This window comes from Lissotriton vulgaris, chromosome 3_1, assembly GCF_964263255.1.
Source record: "Lissotriton vulgaris chromosome 3_1, aLisVul1.2, whole genome shotgun sequence".
Lineage (NCBI taxonomy): Eukaryota > Metazoa > Chordata > Amphibia > Caudata > Salamandridae > Lissotriton > Lissotriton vulgaris.
In genome coordinates this window covers 220940204-220958638 of record NC_141689.1, presented here as the reverse complement: position 1 = coordinate 220958638, position 18435 = coordinate 220940204, and positions in this window count along the sequence as shown.

Genomic DNA, 18435 nt, shown 5'->3' with positions numbered 1-18435 from the left:
AGGAACAGGGTCAAGACTGATTTGCATATAGCTGGGTCCAAACTGGGCTGGCATAGTGAGCAAAAGAACAATGGATTAAACCTAGATCTGTGACTGGGGGTGAGTGGTTGAAAAGTTACAGCACTCCGTCCATTATCTTGTTTATGCATTCTCTTGTCAAACATCTATTCCTTTATGAAAGCTTGTTGCACAAATGATTAGAAAATAAGAAATATTGGCCTTGTAAACACAGAACTCATTCATATAATGTATGATCAATAAACACATTTACCTACAAGCAGTGAAGGTGGAGAGACGACTCATAAACTGTTAAAAGGAGAAACAGGAGCAGCGAGAGAGCAAAGAGCAGAGACATAGTTGGAAATATTGAGTTCAATAGGGTTACATCTAAATAGAATCTGGGTGGATTATATCAAACAAATGGAGTCCACCATCTGGCTGGGTCTATTTAACCCCTTAAGTGCTGCTGACGGCCAATGGTCGTCAGCAGCGCTACCTCCCCAGTGCTGCGCACGACCATTGAACGTCCATTCAGCACTAGTTCTAATGGACAGCGCAGCACTGGGGAGAAATGTTTACACGCAGCTAAGGTGTTAACATAACAATATAATATTCAAAGGAAATTTTAAGAACTTAGAGGCCACATTCATGCAGCAGCGCTTTTGGTGGGGGATTGTCGGCCCCCGCCCGCCCACTGTGAGCCTCATAGGTAAAATCGAATGGTCATGAAAAGATTTCATTGCCATTTAATTTTTACGACATGAGCACTCACTGCACTGCACCAGTCAGAGCCCAGAGACATGTGGGTATGTCATCTACTGCCAATTGGCAGCAGAGGTAAGGAGCAATGGATGGCCTGGGTGCTCCAAAGTGTGCATGCAGCTTTGGTCGCAGTTCTTACGCCGGCCAAAGTGACATGCGGACTTTGAAACTTTCCACTCAGCTATCTTAGACAGCAGGGTGTAGACCAAGCACAGGTCAACAGAGCATGAATAAAGGAGGTTCCGGCCGGCGGGATCAGTTATTACCCCTTTTTTTCACACAGGTAACTCACTGAAATTTTCCTTAGAACAACATAATTAGAATAACACGAATTTCCAAATAGATTAATTATAATGATAGGTTGGTAGTTTATCCATATTCTCAAATTGAGATCAATTTATCTAACCGATCATTACACTAACTAAAATAATATGGATTCTATCACTCGCTATCTCGCTTAATTTCCTTAGAATAAGATAAGGGTGATATATAAAAAAACTCCAATACCTGCATCTCCTGGATTTAAATGAGTTGTAGACTGATTACCTAACAATACTAACCAGCAATGAATCTTTCAGATAATCTGCCTAGGAACCCTTTCATAGAATCACCCTTAAAATACAAAAAGATAACTTAACTATGATGATATGGCTAGAATAAGATAACAAACCTGGCCTTTTTTCTAAATATCATTTTTATCCCTTGTGATTTTACAGCGTGATATTTTCTTGTTTGGAATCCGTCCATCTAGGAAATAAAATACTAATGTCCTATCTTGACTAGACGTCGCCATTGAGCTTTACACGCTATATCTACATATCAAGTAAGTGTCTTATAATTGCTAAAATATATATATTTATACCAATGTCGCATAAAGCTAGGATTAATATAGAAAATAAATTTTTCTTTGGACTCTTGTTACAAGACAGCTAGTACCGCTCTCTAAAGAAACTAAGAAAGAAAAGTGTTTTCCTTACATCATTACAACAACTTTTTGTAAGTATAGATTATCATTCTAATCTTTTTCTGCCAGTTTTGTTAAAAGGCCATCAATATCTACATGGTCTTAAAGAGGGTTCATTGCCCCTATCTATTTTCTACCACAGGGTCTATTCAAGTAAATTTGTATTACTTTTCCATATTGGTCAGTATTACAAGGAAATGAAAACTATGATAAGATTTGTCATTATTTTGTGACTATCTTAAATAGGAAGGTTCAGTTTTTAAGCTACTGTAAAATCTGTAAACTGTTCTCTTGTTGTAAAGTCATTTACCTATGTGTGTAATCCTTATTTCTGTCTATATTTATTTATTTTTTTAGAAACTTTTTGTGGCTACTCCAGAAGAAGGCGCTGGCCGCCGAAACGCGCGTAGAGTACCAATCTGCCACTTCCAGTGTTTTTTAACTTTATATATGTTCTCATTTGCATTGTGATTCATGCCATGTGATTTATAGATTGTTGTTTTAAGTCTAGTTTGTTTAAACTACACTCTTTTAACGTACATATTAAATCTGTGAATGTGATATTGTTCTTTTTAACTCTTAATAAATTGTTTTCTTTGCAAACATTTTGTAGCTTAATTCCCTTCCATTTATTAAAATTTCTTTGATTGTCTCTTATGGTTGCCTAGATTGTTAAATATCAAATGGTTACTTTTCCCTGGTCTAGGAATCTTTTTTCTATGAACTCAGGGGGTCCTTGTTAAATATACGCCAATGAATGAAGGAGCATCCAGCCAGCCCGTTCCAACCAATCCTGGCACTGATCTCACAGCATGAGAGCAGCGCCAGGATTGATTAAGGAAGTTGGCAGAGCCCATGCTGGAGTGGAGCTCAAGATCAAGAAGAGCGAGGATGTGCAAGCCTGGTACGTATTTATTTTCTTTTTTCTTTTCTTTCTACCCTCTTGTCTATCCCTCCCCCTCTCCAATCGGCGGTTTGCTTGCGCACCTCCCGCAGTCCCCATAGCTGGCAGCTGCCAGTACATTTGTGCAGTGTAGGCAATGCACTTAGAAGTGATCGTGTTTTCACTACCACATGCGCCTTTATCTTCAAAAGCAAGCTTCATGAAGGCCTCAAGTCAGATATTAGTCTGCTAAGAATTAATAGGTTTGTGTTGCCTCATGTCAGTAACATTTAATGCCAAGCATTGGTTTCTTTCCTTTGATGTGTGGTAGTGATTAGGCCTCAATTGTAAGTGCCTTGGTAATTAACGTCTCCTGCAAAAATGCTTTTTGGCGGGCGTCGCAGTGACAGCTTGATCGAAGTTTACAGCACCATGGCATTCCCATCAGAGCTTTAATCAGGTCAGATCTGAGAATATTATCCGGAGGAAAATGACTGCTAAATAATGAAACATGCACAAATGCACATTTTATGCCTCATTCTTAAGGGCAAACTCACTCAGAATAAGGGCTATTTATCACCCCTTTTAAATTCTGAAACCAGGTATCGTTTTAACACATGCAATACATGTCGCCTATAACTCATATTCAATGCCTTGAGGTTGCTTGTTAGAATGTCCTTTCTCCCCATAAGTTCTGTAGTGCCTCCAAATGAATAGTGGCATGTTAAGGGTGTATGCAGAAGCAACAATAGGTTAAACAACGAGTGAAGATATCATAGTTATTTTTATGGCACTTTTCACCAAAGTTCTTTACATTTTTATCATTGCTCAATTGAAATAATTCACACTTTATCGACCTCAGAAAGATGAAACACTGAGTCAGGGATGTTGGGATTTGAAGCTGAAATGGGATTAGCAGTGGTACGTGATCTGAAAGAGTGCTTTGTGTTCAGAATACTTGACCTAATAATTTCAACAAAAAGCCTTATCTAGACAGACTCTTCCATTGCTGTAGATTGTTCAGGCTACTTCCTAACTCCATTTCTTTCTCTTTCTTTTTAACCACAACCATTTTCTGTGGTTAAACAAAAAGAAACAAAGGCCTGGCTGAGAGCCTTCAAAGCCATTAACTTTTCTCCTATAGAAAATGGGATTTCTTTCAATGTAATGCATACCCCAGACTACCTAGATGCAAACTCGTCTGAGGGCACTCTTAGCCTAGTCATGTCCCCCATATAACTGAAAGTGTATATCTATAAGCCTTCACAGTGATTTTCAAAAATACTGTCCAAGGAGTGGAAAAAACCCTTAATGTGTGTTGCCAAAGTCCTTCCAGATTGAATCTAGAAACTCTATCAACAGCCACAAAAAGCACAAAAGCACATCTTTGAGGCCAAACCTGCTTTTTTTCATGCCAGAGATCGAGCAAAGTAAACATCTAAGCTAGGAAGCTATTTGATATCATTAAACAATCTTCAACTCCACCAGCTGCCCATGATAGTTCGAACAATGAAACATGCATCCAATATTTCGCAACAAAGTTAGAAAGATCAAACTTTCACAACAAACCATATACCTCAAGAGACTATAAACAGCAACATGTCAGAATGGCCATCTCTCAAAGAGTTAACTCAGTCTACTCTAGTGAACTCTTTCACTAACCTCAGTCAATCAAACTCCTTCGTGAAAGACATATGTCGCCCAATCACTCCCTTTCTGAATAGCACAATTATCTTTTCTCCCGCTGGTTTCAATTAAGTTATGATTGTTCTAAATAGAAGAATTTGATCCTGGACACCAAAATAACCTCTGCCATGTTTCCAACTAAACCTTCATGGCGTAAGTTCTGGAAAGATATGCTTCCGACCAACTGAAAAGGAACCAACTGCAGAACAGAATTTTTAATGTTACAAATTCTAGATTCTGTGTTTCAGATCCTAGACAGAAGGCATACAGCCCTTGACCTGTCAGCAGCATTTGATATGGTCACCATGTCTCCTTGCTAAAAGGGTTGGAAATACAGATGAGAATCATGGTACATTTCTGAAATTGATTGAAACATATCCATTCAACCACTCCCAGCTCAGCAAGTAGCCGTCCCAGGTGGCCCCTCAAGCCTGGCAATAAGAGTCCGAAAAGTCTCCATCCTTTCTCCAACTCTTTTCATCTTAAAGAGTGAACCGCTCACCTGTCTCAGTCATGGGTGGCTTTACATGATTTAAAACTGAAAGCTAAGAAACTTAAGTTCATGCTGATATTTTCAAATCACAGCACCATGCCAATACGAGTTTTGCCTGATACAAAAAACATACATTAGAAGACAAGCCCGCCTTATCTATTTTTTTAGCAGAAAATCACAAGATCTTATTTGAACCTTCATGCCTACATTGACACTCTTGTAAGAAGTGCCGGACACCAAATGAGACAACTCCAAGGAACTAAGGCGCATATTATCAAGAACGGAGTAAAAATTATCGCCGCTTTATCGGCAGGAAACGGCTGCTAAAGCGGCGATAATGGGCTTGATAATATGACTTTGTGAATTTCCATAGCAGCCCATGTTCACACCAGAACCTGGGCTGCTATGGAAATTCACAAGGGCATATTATCAAGCCAATTATCCCTGCTTTAATGGCAGTTTCCTGCCGCTAAAGCGGAGATAATTTTAACGCCGTTCTTCATAATAAGCCCCTATATTCTTATCCAACTGAGGATCACAAAACTACAATAAAATCTCTAGTCTTTTCAAGTCTCAGCTACGAGAAGGCGCTATAGACCGCCAAGCACAAAATCCATTCGCCACCAGGAGAAGCAGCCCTTAATGTTGCAGTTCAGCTGGTATCCGGCTCCGGAACTGATTACATCATGCCTGTTCTGATCTCACTAAAACTGTCTCATTTTAGAAGTCAGAAGTTTATTTAAGCAGGACTGCACTCTTCACAAAGCCTTGCACAGGTCTGAAGAAACTTACCTGACACACAAACTAGACATCTCAGATGGATCAGGTTCACTTTCTAGTGTAGACACTCTTCAGCCCGAATCTCCATCCTTCAGAAAAGAGGGAACTCTTCCAGGCTAGGCACCACATTCTGGCATTGCATCTCCTGGTTTTAAGCATTAACTCCTCTACGGTTGATCATAAAACATACCTTAAAAGTCCTTAGTTTCCGGTGCACTTTCAACTGTGATCAAACACAACCTGTTGCTAAAGGAATGTAATGTTTTGGTGAAGTCCCGATTTGTTTTCACAAGTATCTAAATGAGGTTACTACAGGATAAATAGGAATCTAAGGGCCTCATTTATGAGGTTGTGCTTCACTTTTACGCCGCCGGTGCGTCACTTTTTGTGACGCACCAGTGGCGTAAAAAATGCTCCTTGTTGCGCCATATTTACAAAGTGACGCATCTAGGTAGATGCGTAACTTTGTAAACCCCTGCGCCACATTATACCTGCGCCAGGAATAATGTATGCAAGGGGGGCGTATTGACGCAAGGAAGGGTCGTAGAAGTGACGCAGTGAAATCTATGAGATTTCACTGCGTCACTTTTAGGACATCGTTGCGTCAAAATCTTGCGCCTGCCTCACAGCAGGCATAAGACTGACGCAGGCCCTTTCACATGCCCCATGTGAAAGGACGCATTGCTGGAGTTGCATCACTTTTGTTACACACTCCAGCAATGCGTCACTTTTGCGCTTACAGATACGTCAGAAATACTGACATATCTGTAACTCCTTGCGACATGATGCGTCATACATTAAATATGACGCATCAGGAATGTTGCAAGGAGTGCGCACTGAGAAGTGACGCATCGCTGCTTTCACGCAGCGATGCGTCATTTCTCATAAATGAGGCCCTAAGATCTTGCTTGTGTCTCCAACAATTGGCAGAAGACTTAAGTTACACACGGGCTGAATCCCCGCTTATTTTTGTCATTTATTGCATGGGCTGTACTTTCTTAAAGACATAATACCAAGATGCGCTTACTTGTTTATGTAAAGCACTATACTGCCCTATTAGGTCTAGTTCCTACTGTATAAAAAAGAAAACAAAAAGTGTTCTCCTCTTGGGCTACACATTAGATGCCATCTTTGACCCGTCCAGTGGTTGAGTACAGGAACTGGTAAAGTGATGCCTCTGCACGCCATACAGGCTTGACTTTCAGAAAGAGAGTTTTAGCTGTCCCTCTGATCTGTAGTTCTAGAGGACATGTGTTTTGCATTCTTTTCTGAATTGAGCTTGCCATGCAGTAGAAGAGAGCTTGCAGAGGCCTCCCTGTGTTAATTCTGTACAGAGTTAGTGGGAGCTGGAGGTTAACTAGGACAGACTCCCAGGCATCCTGTACATTCATCAAAGCATGTGACAGAAGGATGCAGAATATATTGCCTACCTGAACAGAAAAATGGTTTATTATTCAAGATTGTAGCTGTCCTGAAGGTCGCACCGCTGGGAGTGTAATTATGCTTTATTGAAGGATGCTGGCAATACATTGAAATGAATATATTTTATTGGCGGCGCAGGGAATGAGCCACCCTCAGGCCAATCTCTCAAGCGACATGATGTTTTTTGAAGCCATCCTGACGTGCAGACTGGTTTTAAGCTGCTAAGTGCACAGGTCTTTATTCAAATATGGGCCACTGTAAAGTGATTTCTCTCAGTGTTCCTCATAAAATAAAGGAAATGGTTTGAAACGAAAATAAGCATTGGCAACGGCAAAGTGTGTGACTTTGGTTAAGGTGGCATGTTGTGCAGTGTTAATGATAAATGACACAAAATGTGAGCCATACAAACTTGCCTCTCCTTCTCTATGTCACAGGAAGGGTCCTTATAAAGGTTGGAATTAATTCCATCCTACTGTGTGTTTATATCTATAAATACCTGACTAGACACAAATATACTGCTTGTGTTATTTCTGCCAGGAAGTACCTGTGGTGATTTAGCTCAGTGACCTTTCTATTTCACTGCCTACGGGCAAAGAGAAGGAGCTATCCAAGTGTAAGCAATTCCCCTTGTCCAGGGTGGAATCCACAAATAAATGTTATTAATAACCCTGCAATAGCACAGCATGAAGATGGCGTCAACAAGATTCGCTGATACGGGACTGGAGAGCAGTGCATTGTAATCTTACTATAGGTGCAATCAGATGCCATATAATGAGTTAAGGCTGCAAGAGCTGAGTATTTTATTAACCTTGTGGAAAAGTTTTGTTGTTAATTGAGTAACTTCAATGTGCTAAAATTTAAACTTGTTCGAATGGCTCGGTCCTATTGCACCAAGGAAGGCCACACCGTGGAGTGGTGTGGCTCACTGGTTAGAGGCGGCAGACCCGGAAGCCGGCCCTAGACCAGGGTTCAATTCCCGACGCGGCAGGGTCGTGGACCAGGGTCAGCAGACTCGATAATTCTCACCTCGGTGCCTACTCTAACCAGGGGTCCCACTCGGCAACTCTGGGCATTAGCTTGTCTAATCTCCACAACGGCCCCATCAACACCGGGATGCCTGGCTCCACCTTGGGGACTCCCAGTAGGGACCATCCCACAGGGAAAGCCAGGACGGGTTCCCCAGCGGTATACCGCGCCAGGATACTCCTGAGGTAGTTGTGCGCGTTCCAAAACAGCATATAACATAACATAACACCCACCTCAAAGTATTTGTTCCTGCACTTCACCTTTTATAAAGAACTATCTTGCTTATGTATGAGCCCTTTGCGCCGCTGTTGCATCACTTAACAAAGTGACATATCTAAGCAGATGTGTCACTTTGAAAGACCCTGATTACATTATACCTGCGTCAGGTATAATGTATGCAGGGTGGGCATTCGACTGCAGAAAAGGCTCGTAGTAGTGGCGCTGTGAAATCGATCAGATTTCACTACACCACTTCTAGGATGCTACTGCGTCAAATGTTTACACCTGTCTCTCAGCAGGCGTAAGATTGACGCAGGCCTTTTCACATTAGGCTTGCCCCAGGTGAAAGGACACATTGTTGGAGTTGTATCGGTTTTCAGACACACCCCAGCAATGTGTCACTTTTGCGCCAACAGATATGTCAGGAATACTGATGTGTCTGTAAATCTGCGTCACATGAAGCGCCGTACAGTAAATACAGCGCATCTATGGTGTGGCAAGGATGGCGCACTGAAAAGTGTTGCATTGCTGTTTTCACACAGCAGTGCAACAGTTTTCATAAATGATGACTACATTTTTTTTAGAAATGAGTGTGTCCAAGGTGTTGTGGTGATGGTGTTGTGCTACCGAACATTTCAGAGACAGATATTTGTGGGGTTCTGTGAGACCAGTTACTAGCTGGGCGACTGGGACATTTCTTGTAGGACTGCACCTCTGTCGATCCATTGGTCCTTTCAAGTTGGCGCAGAGCTGTGTCAAGAACCCGCTATTTCTCTGCTGCTGCGCGTATGCTGTCTTTAAAGAGGTGAGATCACGTGACTTTTAATGTGAGGAGGTGAGAAACTCTCGACGTTTGCACTAGCAGCACTCACTCGGGGGCAACCTTTCGATGAAGTCTTCATTTATTTTCGTCAGAATCCTAGATCATGGCGTTTGCCCCCCGCGGGCATTAGGGCCTGATTTGCAATAGTCTCCGCACACAGCCTTTCGCAGCAGCATTTGCATGCACCCCTTCAGCTACAGGCAGGCCTGTGTGTCCCGCAGCTCACAGGGGCCTTGCGGCTGTTTTCATGTGATTAGTTCCAAGCTCCGGGTGATGAAACATCCTCCCTGCGGTGTCTTTGTTTTACAGCAATTCCTGAAGTTGCAGCTGTTTTGAACGATGCTCTCTTCCTCCTCCAGGGATGCACACACTCCATGGTGGCAAACTATTCTTGCTCTATGGCGCCATCTGGTGACAGCTTTATGTAGTGTAAATTCAATGCACCGGGCACTGTGCAGGTTCTTCAGTGGTTTGCACATTACCTTGGATCCTGTCACTACTGCATATTCATGTGGACACATGTCCCCTTATACCATAGACTACATATTACATGTATTATCATTGCTTTTTCATGTTCGGTTAGTACAGTAGTACTTTTCTACCCCTCCACTATCCTCTTTAATCCAAATAACAAACTCCCATGTCCACCACTGAAATTAATTTAATATCTCCCTATAACTAATTCACCACTAATCCTTTTTGGGTTCTGGAGTAGCGACTTGATGCCTCGTTAGGGGTAGTAGGCACTATCAATCAGTCAATCAGGGGCTGGTAAAGTGCAACTACTCATCCCTGCGGAGCTGAAGGCACTGGGGGCAAAGGGGGTGGCTCCGCTGCGTCCTGGGTCATCTGAAAAGCCAGGTCTTGAAGTCCTTCATGCACTGGGGCAATGGGGGAGATTGCGGATATAAATGCAATTACAGTGACAATAAACCAGCACCATGTGTACGCACGGGGCATTATTGGTTGATACAGATGCATATTGGGCAGAAAGAAGAATCATCCTTGTTAGCATCTTGGAGATGAAGCTCCAAATATTTTTCATCTTCTTATCATCACAAACTTAGGTAATTGGACAGGGCGATGTGACTTAAATGAATTTCAAATTGTAGTAAAGAAATTAGAACAATATTTTGAAGGACATGAAACTTGAACAATATATCACTGTCAACTTTTCACCTGTATTCGGATCCTCGTGAACCGGTCGAAGCCTTCCTCACTGCTCTCAATGTGTAGCTTCAAAGTGAGAATTTGAAGGTTTTACCTCCCCACCATTAATAGCTAAATGCAATTTCAAGAGTGTTCAGGGAAACCCCTTACGTGCAAGAATCTCATCCCAGATAAGGTACTAGACACAGCTAGAAGCATGAATCATCACATGAGGATGCAAAACAACTAAACCTTCACAGATCACAGTTGGCTGTGAATGCTGTGACGCATGGTGCAATGTGCAAGAATAATCCATTATCTTGTTGCAAACAGCAACACCAGGTTTTTTAACATCTAAACCAAGCACCAAACAAAATTCTCGGAACACTGTTTGCTTGAAGTGTGTCTCAATGTTGCACTTAGATAGCAAAATAAATTGTCACACTTTTGGACAAGTCTGCAGAAAATATGTAATAATAGGTCTTTATAGGAAGGTAGTGTTGGAATCAGATGCATGGCGAAAAGATGAATCTGAGGCTGGTGCTAAGGACATTTTAGACAGTTTAATTGCACTTGTGTTAGAAGTTGGTATGATTATGATTCCCATTATTGAGAATATTTCTAGTACAAGATGTGAAGAGCTCAAAATTTGTGTCACCAGAGGCTTGATTTCCATTGATTTACTTCAAATTATGAGAAAATTAGGCTTTAGAAATTGCTTCTGCAACCTGATGTAACAACTGTACGTTTTCAGAGGTGCCAGAATGCCGCAAACAAACTCAGTTGTTGCAAATTGCTGAGGAATGGGAGCAATCAAATTGTAAAATGTCATTTTTCCTTCTGCAATGAAAAGTATTCCACCGGAGGTTCTGAGATATATAACCAGAACTCAGATCCTCTAAGAGATTGCCTCTGTTCTGAGACAAGTGTCCTAGACAGATATCCACTCTAGGCGACTCTAGGTCTCTCTAAGGTTTGACCTTGATCCTCGCTAAGGAATTAGTGAGACTCTTCTGAGGTGTGCCTTGGACAGCAATAATCTCAGGGGGATTTGTGGGGTTTCTTCTGGGACAAGAATTTTGTATAAACTGAAAATAGGTAGAATGGATTAAAAATTGAACTGGATATTGTATCCTCAAACGCAGTGCACCTGGGAGTGGGGCGTGTAACCGCGCGCTCCCCGTATGTTCTTACTTAGTATTAGTGCATTTGGGCTTGCACAACCCAGGGACGCACGCAATTGGACAAAAATGCTTAGATTAAATGAAACGGAAAAGAATGTAAAATATGGTGTGCAGACCACCTACACAATGTTCATATTACAATTAGCCCCCCGTTGGTCGTTGCACCCGGCACCAGTGAAAATGTGTGAGGCGTTGGACGAATATTCAGGACTCCACATAGAATTGAACATCGTGTTCGGAGCGACAATCTTAGATGGTGGTAACCACAAATACATGGATGGACAGCAAAAGCATTTTTTGTTTTTGTTTCTGTTTAAGGATGGATTACAGACGTATCTCGCAAGCATTTGCTATATTTCAAACAAGCATGAAATTAGAATGTCATTTCGGTACTTATATTGTACTTAAATTGTGATGCATTATGGGAAATGTGGTTTAGGTGTATAGACATGGATAATCAGGTTTGGGGAGGAAGTGGGCGGAGTAGGAAGTGGTTAAAGCTCAGGTCAGGATACGCGAGAAACTCAATTATTTTTAGCGTGCCACGCGGGCTGAGAGAGATGAAAGAATGAGCAGGTATGTTAAAACGTCGTTTAAACGTGCAGTGGTGACACGAAAACTTGTGCTGTACTAGTCAGAAGAAAGACGAACATGCTGTAGTTTTGTTAAGATGATAAATGCACAGTAAGAGAGACATTGCTTTCCGAAAGTAACCGCATCAGTTAAGAATTGAGTTTTTCACGGAATGTAGGATTGACTTTTCCTTAATGTTTGGTAAAGTTAATTCATATGGGGTGACAGATCGGATTATTCAGGAGGGTGAAGGGTTAGTCAAATGCAATAGTTGTAGCCGAAGAAAGGACTGGGACATTCTTGCATTTTGTATATTTATTTAGCACCGCTGAGTATTGAACATCAGATAGCTTGTTTTTTTAAAAAAAAGTTTGTTTGTAAAAAAAAGTCTGTAAATAAGGTATTGATATTATTTGTAATTAATATATGATTATAATTATCCATTCACAGTTACCCCTGACGAAGGGCTGGATTTTAGCCCGAAATGCATTGGGTTTGAGATAAAATAAAAGACTGCTGCTCTGAACCACTCAGTGTATGATGATCTTATTTCCGAAAGAAGTCTGGATGGACACATGGAAATACGAGAAGTTTTTGAAATACAGTACGATAAATATGTGGATTTGATGAATATCATGATAATAGTATGACAAGCACCCACGAAGAATTTTGTATAAACTGAAAATAGGTCGAATGGTTTAAAAATTGAACTGGATATTGTATCCTCAAACGCAGTGCACCTGGGAGTGGGGCGTGTAACCGCGCGCTCCCCGTATGTTCTTACTTAGTATTAGTGCATTTGGGCTTGCACAACCCAGGGACGCACGCAATTGGACAAAAATGCTTAGATTAAATGAAAAGGAAAAGAATGTAAAATATGGTGTGCAGACCACCTACACAATGTTCACTTTTGGAAAGTGGGCATTTCTCTGCTTTTACTGCTTTATGTGCCTTGCAGCCTGACTTCAATACACATTTGGTGTGGGTGACAGCTACACTTTGTGCATTCCCTTAAGGCAGCTACAATCATAGGAAGGGTGGATTTGGCAGGGAATCTATCTGTATTCCTATACATCCTGATAGCTCTTCCTGGGAAGGAAGAGAGAGTGGAAGCTGACACTTGCATCTACACAGGCAGTGTCCTGTTTCCCACACAAAGGGCTGATTACCCACTACTGATAGTCTGGAGCTAGGGCTGGGATGACGACACCCCCACTTCAAAGGCACTACTGAGTATAAGTACTGGGCCTCTGACCCTACAAAGACCGTAATCTAATGGACCAGTGAAGAACTCTGCCAGAAATTAATACTTTTGTGCTACAAGGACTGCCACTCTGCTTGACTGCACTCTGGAAGAACTGCTTTTCTGCTTTGCTGTGCCGCCCTGCTGCCTGCTGATCTCTGCCCTGCTGAGGACAATGACTGGACTCATTTATCTCAAACCCATAGTGACTCCAAGGGCTTGCTGGCTGGCCCTCTTTTCTGAAGCATCAGGGCATTTAAATACTTCTATCAACTCTGCAACAGCAGCAGGACTCTGCCATCTTTGTGTCCTTGAAAGGTGATATCTGCTGTCCAGAACCATCAAAATCGACTTTGGGCTGATCGGACCCAGCGTTTTGCCCATGAAATCCAACACAGGAGCTGATTGACAACATCGCTTCGAAGGTCTGTGCGGCTTGACAACGATAGACAGCGTGCCTTCATAAAGAGGTTAAACAAAGCCTTCATCACCTGCGTGGATCACTTATTAGCAGTAGTTCACTCCTCGAGCAAGATATTTGTCAAGCCAGCACTGATTAAGCAGCAAGAATGGAGGACAATAAGAAACACAAGCACACTTCTGCAGCAACCATAGTACAATTTTAAACTGTTTAATACACACAGCCGGATTTATATTTCAGTGGAATCCACCATATTATGATGCATTATTTCCTCCGGCAATAGTAATATGGCAGACAAGATTCCGTCACGTTTGTGACTTAGTAACCAGTCCGCTTAACTCTATATCAGACCCTTAATTTTTTATCACAGACATCAGCAGTCAACACTCATGATCTTGGCACAGTTGTTTTAAGGTTTATAGATCCGGAGATAGCTTTTGATACAATTAATAACTCTCCATTATAGGGAATTTTAGAGATAATGGGAGTCTCCCTAGATTTTTTACGTGCTGTTCATTCAATATGCAACAAGAACTGAGGTAAAAGCACCTGAATTTGTTACTTGCAAATTAGTAAAACTATGATGCCCTACTGTATCATATGCTTTTACCTGATCTTGACAAAGAACTAGAGAAGGTACATAGTCTTCCCCCAAAAGTGATTGATTGTCATATTGCTGCTATTTTGTGTGCTGCCCAACTTCGGGGCTGATTACGATGTTGGTGGGACATCCAAAATTTAACCAAAAAACATTTAGCACCAGTCACAATCAACTGGTCGCAATAGTCTGGGTTGTAGGCACGATTTGAGACCGGTTGCAAAGGAGCACTGGTTGGATATAGAAACTAGTTTCAAGCAGATCAGGAGCTTTAACTTGGGACTACGCCTCAAAAATGGAAGTCAGAAATGATCAACTGGGCAAGGCAGCAGGCTGTACCCGAAGTGGCCTCTACAAGGTTGGGTAGCCTATAGACATAGTCCAAGTAAAGTCACTGGTTTTGGCGGGGAAGGCTCTAAGTGGAAGAAAGTCAAATATCACAACAAGGAAAGTCCTATCACCAGCATGATGCTTTTGGAGACTATGCATGGTGAAGATTTCTACATTTGTACTTAGTCACATATTCAGAGCTTGGAATCCTTCCGTGGGGCTAGGCTATAGGCTGTAGCTAAGCTGTAGTGGAAGAGAACAGACACCTCCTCCGTGAGGTTCCAACTAACTGGATTTTGTGATTCAGAAAAGATTTGAGCAGGAGGAACCTCAATTCTCACCCCAGCAGCAATGTACTTTGGGCTTGACAAGGTTGTCCCAGTCCTGCTGAGGTTTTGAGGTTGCAAGATCTTCTAAGCACCATGTGATTTGAAGTGGTAGGATTTCCAGGACCTCAGGAATAGCTATGGGGGTCAGGATTCACTCCAGCAGAGGCCAATAGCAGGGTCCAGGGTAAGTCCAATATAAACAGGTCGGTTGGACAGTATAGGAATAGGCATCCTGTAGCTTGTTGTATCCATGTAGCTTTAACAGAAGAGCAGCTTTATCACAGTGAAGTCTACTTCTTAGTCCTGGATAAAACAGAGAGCACGTTCAATTCTTCAGGGCTCATCTTAAGTCATACAAAGCAGGTTCAGTTCAGTCCTGATCTTCCCTTGGTTTAGAAGTGTTCTGAAGACTGTGCCAGAGTGTGCCACATTGATGCCTGGCATCAACTTGTGAGTAAAAGTGACCCCTGGACTCTCCATAGCTAATGGAGTGAAGGTTCTGTAACCCTACCCACTTTTACCCTACTGCAAACAATCTCACAGTCCCCTTACATCTAAATTCTAAAATAATGAAACCCTTCTTCCCTTGTGCAGACCCAGTGTACCCACCAGAGGTGTGACCAGGGTACTGTGCGGCCCTTCCACTGTCATCACTCGAAACCAAAGGAGCTCCTCCCCTACATGGTTTGGTGCCTACCTGACTTGAAGAACAAAAGAAGGGGTCTGTACAAGTGCCATCTCGCATCTGCCTCTGACAGGGGAGACCCCTTTGAAGTAAATTTAGATTCTGTGGACAGTCCCAATGGTCATCCTGCAGAAGGAACAAAAACACCTCTTCACACCCAGTTCTTTGTTTCTGCTCTGGCAGCAGTTTTCACACTGGAAAACAGTTAGAAAGCTTATCATAATGCACCTTCAGCAGTTTCCAGCCGGAAAAATGTAACCTTCTAAAAGTTACTCTTTCTCAATTTGAAAAATCCGAAATACTGAATGATGTAGCCTCCCTTATAATGAAGCAAGCCCAACCAAGAGCACACATTCACACACGGAAAGCCTTAATGAAGAGACACAGTGCCCTAGAATTATTGAGTGCTCCTGATGCCAAAATCCTTCTCGGTTCATTCTTGCACTCCCCCACAGCTCCAGATACCAATAAAAACATGTTTGAGGCCAAGTGAGTCTTTTAGGACCCAGTAGGTTGGTCATGCTATAAATAAACCCACACAACCTTTTAAAGATGTGAAAGCATCAACTATGCCTAGTGCTTTCCTAAAAATAACGAATCCTAACGATAATAATGAATATTTTGCCCACTTCATCAACACAGAAATAGAACAAAAATGTTTAGTTTATGAATTACTAGACAAAAATACATTTAAGAAAGCAGGGGAATGGAAACAGCATTTAGCCTCTATCAAGGGTATGGATCTTGCGGAGAAATCAATAACTAAATGGGTAAAACATGAGGAGTTGGAAGTCACAGCGGGTATGTGGTCAGTAGTAAATAATCTTAAATTTAGCATTTTAATGGGCGCTAATTGGCATAAGATATTATTCTTTGGCAAATGGCTACTTTATAGAACCCCACTTTTTTATCTAAGGCTGTTCCCAACCAATCTGGGCAGTGCTAAACATCCTTCTGCCAATTGGACACATATCATATCACAATGCCCCTCGATCCAGGGGTTCTGGAATGACATTTTCGGCTATTTGGCAGCTGAATGCTTAATTTCAATAGATTTGAATATTCGGCTGAAAGTGTTTGGCTATCACCCTGCTCTACAGGTTTCTGACAAGGTGATCCAAGTATTATATATTGCAATGGCAGTCGCTAGATCACTTGCTTCAGAGATGGCAATCGGATCTTATACCAACCAAAGGTGAATGGGTCCAGACAATGAAGCAGGTAAAAAAAAAACAAGTCTATGCACTGCAAATTGGGGGGCTTAAGAAGTTTGAGAATGTTTGGACAGCCTATTGCGATTAACAATTAAAATTGAGCCTATATTTCAGGAGGTATTTTCGGCATGTTTGAATCATATTTATAGTAATATTAGCACCTTAATGTACTATACAACACTTTAGATTTTATTGCCACGTAGTTGTATTGGTTAATATAGGATGAAATATTATTCTGGGCATACTTGTTGATTACTCTGCATAGTTTTAAGGTACCTAAGGTTCAATCAATTGTTTAGTTTGTGTTAATTTTGTCAGTTGATGCTGTTCTAACATATTATGCGTTGCTTTTTAAAAAAAAGTCTGATTCATTTATTAGATTCATCTTCTTGCACTTTTTATGTAGTATTTGAATGTTGACCTAAATGGAAATGAAATCAAATCAATTTAGTCTTTATTTCGATTATTTCAATCATTAAAGACACAACAAAACTGTACAAAACAAACCTTCACAAGTACATATTACGTCATTACAAAAATACTAACAATTCTTTAAAAATGTAGTAAAAATGTTAAAAACCAGAAACATTGAATAGATTAAAAGTTTTTCAGTGTTGGTTATATGTTACATTCTTGTTTTGATCGGCCTATATAGTACACAAATCAGTAATCTCATTTTCATATTTAGATAATAATGGAATGCATTCCTATTCCAAGTCAACGGATACCCAATATTGGTGTATATTATATACTTAAACATTTCTAGGATTTGGGGTTGCCACTCGTTTCATCTTGTTTCTTCAGATTAGTTGTTCGAATAACCCATGACCAGCTGAAAAACTTGGCTATAAGTATTGCTATATGTTCATGCGTATTAGTGTTCAAAATGAGAAGTGCAAGTTTACCTGATTAGGGGCCAGATGTAGGTCGCAAATTACCGGTCAGTAACAGCCGATTTCGGCCGTTACCGACCGGTAATTGGTTTTTGAGATGTAGGGGAAATTTTTTTACAGAATCGGTACATTTACTGATTTGGTAAATTTACTGATTCTGTAAAATACCGAATCAGTAATTTTACTGATTCGGTAAAACCCAGATGTAGGTAGCACTGTTTACAGTTCTACAGGCCTTCAGATTTCAGTATTTTACCACCCAATCCAATTGGGTGGTAAAATATTGAATTCAGGTGTACATGCACATCTGTGCATGTACACCTGTGCCATGTGACACACAGACATGCCCTTAGGGCATGTATGTGTGCCACATGTCACACAAGCCTGTACTTGGGGTGCTAGAGGGTGTCAAAGTGACACCCCCTGCACCCTTGCAGGATTCGGTATTTACCGATTCAGTAAATACAGAATCGGTATTTCCCATTTATTCCTATGGGCTTCATTGCCCATAGGAATCAATGGGCAATACCGATTCTGTATTTACCGAATTGGTAAATACCGAATCATACCAATTCGGTAATTCTAAAATTAGAATTACCTACATCTGCCCCCTTCCTATTTACCGACTCTTAAATACCGAATCGCTAAAATTCGGTATTTAAGAGTCGGTAAATAGAAATTACCTACATATGGCCCATAGTGCCCAGGTTACGACAAATCAGCTTGAGTCATTAGTTTCTGGGGCATTTGTATGCTGG